The sequence below is a fragment of the Parus major genome, chromosome 1A, assembly GCF_001522545.3.
Source record: "Parus major isolate Abel chromosome 1A, Parus_major1.1, whole genome shotgun sequence".
NCBI lineage: Eukaryota > Metazoa > Chordata > Aves > Passeriformes > Paridae > Parus > Parus major.
In genome coordinates this window covers 46286989-46298757 of record NC_031773.1, presented here as the reverse complement: position 1 = coordinate 46298757, position 11769 = coordinate 46286989, and positions in this window count along the sequence as shown.

The following is an 11769-nucleotide window of genomic DNA, read 5'->3' as shown; positions in this document are numbered from 1 at the left end:
AAGTTGGAAATGGCAGGAGTGCCTGGGGTGGTGCTCTTGGTTTATGAGGGAAGAGAAGAAGATGGATCTGAGTGGAACTGAGCTGTGTCTAGATGGAGGAGATGCTAAGAGACAAAATGGTGTCAGGCCCATAAGCTTTGGAATGGGTTTGCAACGGGTTGCTGCGATCTGCCATGGTTGGTTGCTTGGAGGATTCATGTTGCTTGGCAACCCTGTTGTCACCATTCAGATGCAATATCCAAGGAGGGGACACTGGTGAATACTCACTGGAAGGAGAAGGGGGAATTGGGGGACAAGGGTGGGTACAATAACCACGGTAGAGATAGGGAGCTGGTGACCATCTTGATGCTGTACAGGGATGTGGGCAGAGCAGGTGATGAGGAGGATGGGCACCCTGTCTTGGTACTGATCAGGGTTTTGAAAAGATGCATGGAATGTGAGTGTGTGGGGATTCTGGAGCAGGCCTCCTCATGCCCTTGTGAAGGTGTGCTGGTAAACAAGGGGGCTGTCTGTCCAGCCAACATGGTCTTTCTCAGAATCCTGGGCTCAAAGACCCTGTGGAGCATACTTCCGTGCTTCTGCAGGAATTGACTGAGGACAGGAAGGCAGTGGGACAGACTGCCCAGAGAAGCTGCACAGTCTTCATCCCTGGATATTTTCAAGACTCATCTGGTTAAAGACCTAAGCAACCTGTTCTGGTCTTGCAACTGACCCTGTTTAGAGCAGGATATTGGACTAGAGCTTCCCAAGGCCCCTTTCAGCCTGAATTATCCTGTGATCTTTTGACCGTCCTGTGATGAGGACCAGCTGCTGTTACTTTGTGCTGTAAGACACCCACAGATTTCAGGCCAATACAGCACCTCTGCAGTTCCCATCCTTTGCAGCCATCAAGAGAAACTTGAAAACAAAAATGTCACAGATGGCAGTCAGATATGTAGTTAAAACCAGTTGTTCCTATTCACCCCTCGAAGGAGATTATACTTCTTTTATTGCAGCACCCAGAGTCACCAAGCAGAACTCTGTCAGACTTAGGAAGAAAGAGCAGATTTTTGAAGAGACAGTCCTTTCTGATGAAAACTCTGAAAATGGTCTTTTGAGCAGTAACTCCAGGGGACATTTATCATCTGTACATATGCAAGATTCTTGCTATTGTACAGCTTGGGACCTATCATTACAACCTGAGATTGTGTGATCAGTTATTTCAGTTCTATGCAGTAGAGCTACTGGTAGAGAAGAATAATGCAGATCCTGGTGACAGTTTGGGAGGATGGGGCTGTCATCAGCCTAGTATTGTTCTTCTTTGTCCCAGGAAGTTAGCCATTATCAGTGATCTCATCATGCTGTTTCCATTAAGCAAAGAAACCATACGACTGGGTTTATTTTTTTGTGAGCTGGTTTATTTACAGCTAGTGTGCCTAAGGACTTGTTTCCTGGATTACTGTAGAAGCAGATGATCATAACCAGTTTCCTTGGCCACTGCCTTACCAGTCAAGAGATACCTAACTCTGCTCCACGTCAGCACTGTGTTCAGGTGCACCAGAGCCTCTCAGGTAAGCTGTCCTTTCAGATGACTGGGTTTTGAAACAGTGGTATCCCGTGTGGTGGAGATCTACACAATACTATCCTGCCTCCAGCATCAGGTGACCAGAATCTTCTGCTTGGATCTAGTGCCCTCTACCAAGTATGGCCATTTCAGATGGGAATTCCTGCAGCCACTTGCACAGTCCTCCTCACTTCTTTTGGGAAGATTTACATGTTTGGAATAATGACAGTTGAAGTCAGACTTCTCTGCAGCTGTTTGGTCCCCTAGTCTTTTTTTAGCAGGCTCAGAAAGGAAAAATTCTCAGTTTGCATTTTTGGGGGATAAAATCTGAGGGAGACAGTGGGAATAGCCTGAGAAACATAGAATAGGTTGAACTCAACTGTTAACTTTACGTTACCTGGATGCCTGCACCCAGCCCAAATCATCTTATCCTATTGCGTGTGTTTTGTCAGGGATCCTGTGATGTGGGCTGCTGGCTTTTCTTCTGGTGGGGACTTGGTCTGGGACTAAGGCCTTCTCCAGAATCCTCTCTGTTCTCAACTCTGGGACCCAGTATATCTGGGCAGAGACAAAAAACAATTCTGCCCCCCTTGAGGCACTATTTATAGATTTTTTTTTTTTCTCCAGCTGCAAGTGACTGACCCTGATTCCGATCTCTGTGCTGTAGACCATCAGTTCTGGGAGACACAGACCAACACTCCACAGGTTCATGATCTCTGCATCTGGTGATGCCAGCAGCTGCAGTTATGAGTGCATGCATACGTGTGAAGGTCTTCTAAGTTGCTGTGCCATGAATTTTCACACATCCAAGACTGTCAGCATAGAGCCTTTAAGGCCAAGGGTGCAGGGGAATGGCTGTCAGCTTCTGTCGATGGGTAGCAGCCTCAGCTCATCACTGAGGCTCTCACAGGAGGGGTATGCGCTGTTGTGGTGCTCACTTTTTATCCCATCTTGATATGTCCCATGTCACCACACATCTTGTAATGTCCCAAAAGGAGTACTAACAGTACTAGTCAAATACATTCTCCAGTTGCTGGGCCCACGGCTCTACAGATTGTGAGCCTGAGGTGATAGCTCACCAAATGCAGAAAAAGGAGTCCTGTGTCGTTTTAACACAGGGACTAATGGATGGCTAAATAGGATGTTTGACCTTCTTCATCAAGAGAAGGCATTAATGCAGGCAGAGTTGGGCATATGTTGGATGCCTACACAGCAAGAAGTCCTGCTTGTCGTCATACCAGGTCAGGCTTTTTTCTGCCTGTGGAGGGTAACTTTTCTAGCACATAGCCACCAACCTGCATTCTAAATGATGCAGCCTTTCCTAATTCTTGCATTTCTTTCTGGCTATTTCTGGCCTTCATGGATGTTGCACTAGGCCTTCAGGTCCTGTTGACTTGTCATAATATGCATGTTCAGTCAGTCACCTGTAACAGCATCCTAGGGTTTCCTGACATTTGTGTAGCCTGCTCTGGACACCTAAGAGAGTGAGGGCAACAAGGAGCCATTTCATGAACACTGGATTTGCTGAAGTAAAACTTACCTTTGCTCAGCCCAACTCCACCACCAGTATTGGGTGACTCCTGGTAGGTAAATGTCTCTTTGGGTAATATAAATGTCCATGGCAGAAAGGAAGTGAATGTAATTCACAGTTACAATTGGCCAGTCATAAAACCACAGAACAAGCAGAGCTGGAAGGGACCATCAAGTCCAACTGTTGGTCCTGCACAGGACCCAGCAAGAGTCATACCATCTGCTTGAGAATTTTGTCCATACCCTTCTTGAACTCTGTCAGCTTTGGTGCTGTGACCACTCCCATGGGGAACCTGTTCTAGTGCCCAAACACCCTCTGAGTGAAAAATCTTTTCCTAATATGACACCTAAACGACCCCTGATATAAAGTCATAGTTTTGCCAAATATTGATCTCTTCATTACCCTCTCCCAGCATCTCTCTTCTCTCTGCATCCCCTGAGCTGCCACAAGGAAAAATATAACTGAGACACAGACCTTCTCTAATGCTTCTGAAGACAAAAATATCTGGGAAAAGTGGCATTAGTGATACCCCTCTTCCCTGTGCTTTTACTTCATTAGGTTGTAGACTGTTCCTTTGTTGTCTGTGTCACTGACACAGTGTTCTCTGCAGAGGCTGTGCTACAACAACATAGCTGTTAGGCAAAGGATGGGGGCCTAAGAAAGTTGAGTCATGGAAGAGACACCAGTCAGTTTATGACAAAAAATGTACAATTCTGTCAGGCAGCATGAAAACACATGGCTGTCCTTGGCCTAGGATAAGAACATGACCAACAAGGGCACAATAGCCTGCAGGCCCCCTCGTTGTCAGTGTGAGAAAGCCTGGTAGCACATCAAGCCCAGGGCTCTGATTCCTGACTGACGTAGGGGCTGGAGCAGAGATGTCCAGCTGCTCTTTTGCCAGGGGAACAAGCCATAACTCCACAGGAGTTTTATGTACTTGCACTTAAAGAGCACAACAAATGACAAATGGCCTTGTAAACCCACAGAAGACAGTCACAGATTTCCCTCCACTCAGGCAAACCTAACTACAAGGGCCAGAGGAAGCCAAGATTTTCACTGTGAGCTGCTTTAAGCTGTCCTTCCAATAAATGTTGCCTTGCTGTAATGCCCAGCCTCTGTCCTTGGGCTGGGAAAGTTGCCAGAGTGTGGCCAAAGCTCTAGGTGGACATATTCTCAAGATGTTGAGGGAAGAGGGACAGAACGTTGTGTGCTTTTCTGAATTTGGTGCTTAATAAGGAGTGAGGAAAAGGCCTACCCCATGCACAGGAAGGGTTTATATTTTACATTTTCCCACTGCCAGGGCATAGAAATACAATCAACATTTGAATCCTGGAAGTAAGATGGCAGGGAGAGGACATACTTACAGACTTGCTGGAGGATGGAGGCTGTTCAGCTGAAGATAGCCCTGGCTCTGAGTTCGTAATCACCATGAAGGTGAAAGAGAACTTATATTTGAGTAAGGCCTGGTCTTGGGGTCAGGTTTACAGCTGACATATGGAAAAAACAAACAAACAAAAAAAGAGTGCATGAGACATTTTGTGGGTAGTGCATGCCATTAAAATGCTGAGGTTTGAGTTTGGGTCAGACCTAACATGAGAGCAAAAATGGGCTGCTGGGCTTCAAAGCTGCTGAGACAAATGCCTCCATTTCAATTTGATGGTAGATTAAAAGATGCAGCTGAAGTGTACTAGAGGTGTTTTGCTTATTGCCTCTTCTTGGATATCTAAGTAAAGGAGAAAAGAAGGTGGCAGTTTTCTTTAGAATATAGAGTAATCTGACAGAAATCTTAATGTTTCTTCCAGCCAGAGGGCTGAGTTATTGAGTCAGCTGGCTCACTTGGAAACAGCTCAAGCAAAAGAAATCTATCTCCATTTGCATAAAGTAATTTGCCAAGGGTAGGTCTCATTTTTTTCAGGAAGGTGTGGTGGTGATGGAGCAGCAGGATAACCTCAGCTGCTGTAGGTAGATATTCTCTCCCAGGACTGTGAATATTCAGGCTTATCACATGCTTTTCCATTTTGAATTAATGAGACTACTAAATTAATGGGCAGAAGAGCAGGTGACCCTGATGCTGCTGGCTCTCAACTGACCATGGACAGTGATTTTCAGAGCTACTTCTAAGCTCCATCTCTTCTCTGTTTGCCCCTGGGCAAAGAGCTATCTTGGGGACCACAGCTGCATGCTAACAGAGATAATTTTTCACTTTAAAATGTGTCTAAAGAAAACATTTGTCTTCAATTAGATGGTCAATGCAAATGTACAATAAATGCTGTAGTGAGCACCTAACTCAAACCCAGTAAGAACATTTCCAGCTCACAGGCTCTTGGCTTGCTGGGTGAAATAATTCGTACTTCTGTTTCAAGGAAGGCTTTCAGGCCCATATTTCTGTTAGAGAAGTGATCCATTTTTCTAACGTCTCGCTGCTCCTTTTTCAGAATCCTTGTCAGTATGAATATTATTTTCCTTCTCTACCATTTCTTCCCCTGCACTCTCTTGGTGAGTTATTTGTAATACCATCTGCTTCACCTGAAGGAGTAATGAGGTGAACAGAGAGAGGCTTGGTGCTGTTATCAACCCTGAACTTTTCCCAACAAAAGCAGTGGCTGTTAGGATGTTATGAACTAAGGGATTTTCAGAACTGTGCCGACAGGGAGCCCAGCTGGTGACACTAACCAGTGCCTCCTCTTTGCCACATGGACATTAAAGTAAATCCCTTTGCTGGGTATACCCTTGCATATGTACTTGTGTGTAATAAATGGTGTCAAAAGTTCTGACAGAACTTGCAGGTGTCGGAGGGCATAGGATGTGGGTGGGATTTTGTCTTTGCTTTACGTACATTGTTTCCCTGTGCTAAGGACTGGAAGGAATCCATGGAGAAAAGATAGGAATCATGTGTTTGGGAAGAAAATAGTAGTGAGGCTTTGGTGACAGTATTTTTATGTCATAAGGTGTTTAAACAAAAAATACATTGTTTAGGAGAAAACCAAATATTTGTGTACACTGCTGCTGTTAGATTTGGCCTCAGTGGCGACATGTGTATTTTTAAGAGCGAAGGATTTTTTTTTTTTTACCCGCAGTAACTTAATGTTCCAAGTGAGTTTATAATAGCACTGATTAACTGGTAGCATTTAGTTTGAGTGAAATATCAGCTGTGAAGTCTCTCTGTACTCTTTTTTGCTCCAGACACTTTTATCAGTCTTAGAGGTATTTAACTTATTCTTTTCATAGGAGGTGGTTCATGTTTTAGCAAAGTCCCATTGAACAAGCATTAAGGATTTGAAGCTCCATAAGTGAAGTTGAGGTATTCTGGGTAGCATTAAGAAATCTGTGGAATAGCAAGGAAAAATCTACAAATGTCCCATTGTTTTGTCTAGAAGCCATTGAAATTGAGTAGGGCTTACCAGCCACCTCAGTAGCATGTAGGCCTTCTGTGTAAGAAAAATAAATGTGCTTATTTATGATAGCACCAATACTGTAGAACTTTGACCCAGCTGTAACACACAGAGCAAAGAAGTGGCATGTTATTAACTATTCTATTATCTACAACAAAGCAAGTTAAAAGGTGAAAGCCAGGGAACTTAAGTGACTGAAACTTTTTGCCCTGTATAGTTGTAGTAGACTGTTTCCCTTTTAATAGTGGGGGCTGGGAAGTTTCTTGGCATGTGACTAGTTGAGCTTTTGCCTTTATATGGATATTGTGTTAAAGATGAGACCATCTAGGTAAAGCGGATCCCTGAGGGTGTTTGCAGCAGCTCTCAGTAGCATGAGCAGTAAACTAGATAATTGGTGTGTTGGTTCTCATCCAATAATAATTTATTTCCTGGGAGCAACTTCAAAGCTTAATCCTAGAATTAAATCCCCCTATTCCTCCTTGGGATTTTAATTTAGTTTTGAATGCTCTGATGGATCGTCTGCTAGAACATTAAAGACAGCTTTCAGACATAAGGGTGATTTTTCTGGCTGCTGTATGCCCTATATGGAGAATAGGTGAATGCAGGTACTTTCCTGAAGAAACTCTTCTTTAGCTTTTCATCATGATAAGCTGGCAAAAGCCACATTTTATCTTTTACTGAAAGCGGTTTTTCAGTTTCCTTTAAACCATGAAGGCAATCTGCCTAATCCATTTTGCAGCTCTTCCAGTGAAGAGAGTCATCTCTTGAATCTGGAGAGAACCAATAAGATTTTCATCAACCAGAAAGTTGATTTTAGAAAAAAAAAACAACCCAGATAATCTGTTTGTCCTGTTAGGGTTGGAACAGGATGGAGATGACTGCCGGGAGGGTTGTAGTTTCCCATTCAGTCAAGTGTGTCAGGAAACTGTATCTTGTTAAGTGCAGTGAGATGGGACAAAATCTCCAGCCACTGGAATGATCTTTGCACCCCAGAGGTGGAGAAGAAAGACATCTTCCTCAGAGTGATGCAAGGCAGTGAGTGCTTCAGCCTTTCCTTTCTGCTTCTGAATGGCAGGGTAAAAGGGATGGCGTCTATGGCCAATGTTTGTGCCGTGCTTTGATGAAATACAGTACAGCATTTGATGATAATTACTATTTATTATTAGATAGATGTGGTGCTTTTTGACAGATAGGTTCTTCACTCCGGGTGTGCTATAGGTAGAAGAGCTATATATCATCTTAGAAAAGTGACAGTGTCAGTTTCAAATCCTGTCTGTACTTCTGCAGTTCAAAAAGAACACATTTCCATTTGAAAGAACAAACTCCACAGTTTCTTAGTTTAATGTGCCTGTATTTCATACATAAATGACCATCCAGGAAAACCAATTTCAGTGAGCCTGACATTCCATACTCAAAAGAATAAGACAAGTCTATAAAGACACAGAGAAAGCTATTTCTCCTTTAGTCTACTTCACATTGTTTTTGATTCTGCATGACAAAAAACCAGTCTGCTAGTTGTTAGGATTTCTGGGGGCAGGCTGACCATGGCAGAGACAGTAGGGGATGCTGCAATTATTGCAATATAAAATGATGAGAGCTCAGCTAAATGTCCCGGTATGACAGCTGAGACAACATGTGTAACACTTCAAAGCAACCGCAACAGTGTTCACAAATCCCGTCTGCTGGGCTGCTGGCAGGATGAGTGTCCTGCGAGTAGCGAACAAAGTGATCATTCTCCTTGTGCCCAGGTGTCCTTGCAAAAGACTGATGAGATCTCACCACCTGGTGGCTTCTGGCTCTAGCATCTCTTGATCCTGAACCATGTGCAAAAGAAAGGAAGACAGGTTTCATGCCAAAATTTAGCTGAGTCCTTCAGCCAGGTGGTTGTGCCACTGTCAGGTTTGCATGCTTGTTTCTCCGTTTGCTTTCCCTTTAATTAGCTGATGAAATTTCTTCCATGCTGTTCATTACACATCATGACATGGTATCCTTGTTTGTGGACCTGTGTGGCCAATGTTATGGTGTTCTTCCAAAACTGACACAGGCCTGGTATCTGAACACCAGGACATGGGTGTAGATGTATGTATTCAACCACTTTATAATCAGGCTGGCTGAGTAGAGCAGGGCACAGAGCACTGTATAAAAGCAGCTGGAGTCTTGGTTACCATGCTCTGCAGCCCATGTGCAAACACGCAAAGGAACGCTACTATCAAAACGTTTTTATGGTGTGAATTATCCAGAACAATTGATCCATTTCATTGATTATAAGAAACTGTTTTCCACAGACATGCCTTTTCTTCTACTAATTCAAGTGTGTCTGTGTTTGAATGGAGGACCTATGAAGTGGCAGTCTTTTCCTTTAGCTGCAGACACCCCATTTATCTAGAGCCCTGGAAATAGGTTCTGATTTTATGAAGTCAGTGGGACATTTACTAAGGGTCAAAACTACTGCAGGGCCTTTGGTCCCTGTCAGTGCTGGCAGAGGCTTCTCTGTTGTGACAGAATGGCTCTGCTGGATTGCATCCTCCCCAACATCATCACCACTGCCACATCCAGCCCTGGTTGCTTTTGATATAAGAACTTCCATTTTCATTATTTTATCTCAGGCAGGACAAAAATAATATAGCCCTTAATTTATAGTAAACATGACCTGTTTAAGATAAATCCCTCAATTTGTCTTACAAATAACATTTAAGTGTTTTTGAATTGAAGAGATGTTTGAGAAACCGTTTCATATCAGAGATGCTATTTGTTTCATTTTATGCAGTTCATTCATCTTAGTTGATTGGAGAAAAAATAAAAGCCTACCCCAGCTAGTGAGAGTAAACCCTGCCACAGTACTGTGCTGCTGCAGATTTTGCCACATTTTTTATTTAGAGCCAACCTCTACACACATTATTTACAATAACTATTACATCTTAATATAAAAAAAAAATACAAATTGGGAGTTAGATTGCTGTACAAAATCTTGAGAAGATAATTCTGAAGCAACTGGAATTTTTATGTGCCTAATTTCAAACTTGTAATTGAGCCTGCTTTCTTTGGTCAAGGGGAATGCACCCATTTTGTCTGGAAAAAAGTGTTGAATTGGACACTCATGCCCCTAATCAGTGTAGGGAATTTAGCCCTTATGATTTATTTAAGAAAAAATTATAAATATACATATGTATTATGTTTATGTAAGATGTGCATAGACATCTATCAAGTAGAAAGGCAACTAGTCTCATCCTTAAAAGTAAACAAGGCTTTCATGTAACTGTGGAGTTGTGTAGTTTTATAAAGAAAAATAGCTGATGAATTCCTTCATCTTAAGATCACAGAGAATTATAACCTTAAATATTGCTGACTTGCTTAAAATTATTGCAGCCTCTTGTCAGAAATTGTTCCTAGAGACACTTCTCAACCCTCCATTTTGTGTTTCTAAGTAATATGCTGGATGAAAACCACTCCCTCTCTTTTTGTCAAGCTCCTTGTCCGCTTGTTTCATCCAGAAGAATGCAGGAGGACTTGCACAGTCATAGTTTATCCCTTCTTGCCATACAGAAAGGAAAAAACATCCCTTGGCCAAATCATATCTGCTATTCCTGTATCACTATTATCAGTGAAAGGAATGGCAAAGTCAAATGACTAATCTCTTCAGCTATTAGCAGCTTCTGTATGTAAGTATCACTCTACAGTTCTTTCCTCCAACTGTTCTGAGATAATTTCAGATTACTTTAGGCTTTGGCTAATATGTCTTCCATTTTTACTGAAATTAGAATGAAGAATATCACAGTCATTTTTTTTAAGCATGCCTAAAAATGTTAGGAAAATCTTTCTAACAGAACAGCCCTTACCAGCACCCTCGAGAAGATCCAGGCTGTCAAAATGAAAATACTGGTGTCTGGTTTTGTCAAAGAGCTCAAGCACAGATTGGTATTTCTTGTGGTCACTGCAGCTACATGAAAAATATCATTGTACACACACTACACATGGAAACAGAAATTATTTCAAGCTCCAGATGGCATGTTGACATTAATGCATGCAGTGCTACAGTCACATTGCTGTCCATAACCTTCCCTACAGACCAGCACACTCTATTTGGACCATGTGGATCAATTCTGAGGTACAAACTGAGACAGGAGGTTAAGAGGTTACAGGCTGACTCGGGGTTAAGAGAGAGTCCACAGCTGCTGTGGTTCTTTTACGAGGCTTTCCTCCCTCAGCAACCTTGGCCATATGCATGTTTTGCCCTGTAAATACATACCTGCAATAAAGGTCCAGCACTGAGTGCTCATCTGCTCACTGGAACACAATTCTTTGGCATGTGGGATCCAGCCCTCCTTGCCTATCTTTTGAGCAGCATCTTCCTCACTGCTCCTGGATAGAGAGCACGCTAGGAAGGTCCAAGCAACTGTGTATTCCTTGGAGGGTGCTTTCAGTGAGAGGCGTGGAAAGGCTGGACAATGCAGTCTGCATCAGCACTAAAGCAGAGCATGTGATGTTTGGCCTGGGGTCTGATTTCCTACAGGACAAGTGTAGCTGGCAGGGAAGCATGGGGAGGGCTTTCCTCAGTGCTCTTGTTTTTAGAGGGTCACCAAGCACCATCTGAGGTCTTCCAAATCTTCTACCAACACTCATACATTGGCAGGGTGGGTGTTTCAAACCCTAGAGTGGCTGCACGTCCTGCACAACCCAAGGCTGCACTTGACACTTCCACCTGGAAGGGGTCTACTTTGTTACGCACTCCACTCCGGCTTTTCCTGGTAGGGGGCAAGACTTACCCCAGGGCTGTTCTCCAGTGCTGAGGAGCAGAGGTGGGCACACTCTGCTCGAGCCACCCATGGCACAGGAGGGGACAGGGACAGATCTGTGACCACAGAGTGGATCGCAGTGGGGCTGAGAACAACACCATGAGCAGCAAGGGTGCAGGCATCCATGGGCAGGGCAGGATGAGGATGAAGACACGTGTTCCTTTCTGTTCAGGCTGATTTCACGTTGCTTAGCTTCCAAGGGACTCTGAGAATACCAATTAAAGCACGGGGCTTAATTGTGGAGTATCCAATTTGGATATTAGCGTTATCTCTGCTCTCACTGCTTTCTTTTCGTTCGGATCCAATTCTGCTGCCTGCCTGCTGGCTGGGTGCCTGTTCCTTTCTTCTCATTATTACTATTTTATGGTTATTGTTAATATATATATTTATTTTAAGCATTCCTTCTCTCGGTTGTTTCCAGACGTGCGGGTCGCAGTCCGAGAGGGCGCTGGATGCGGGGAGCCCGGGTGGTCCCCGCGGGGCTGCGGCGGCGGCTCGGCCCCAGCCCCG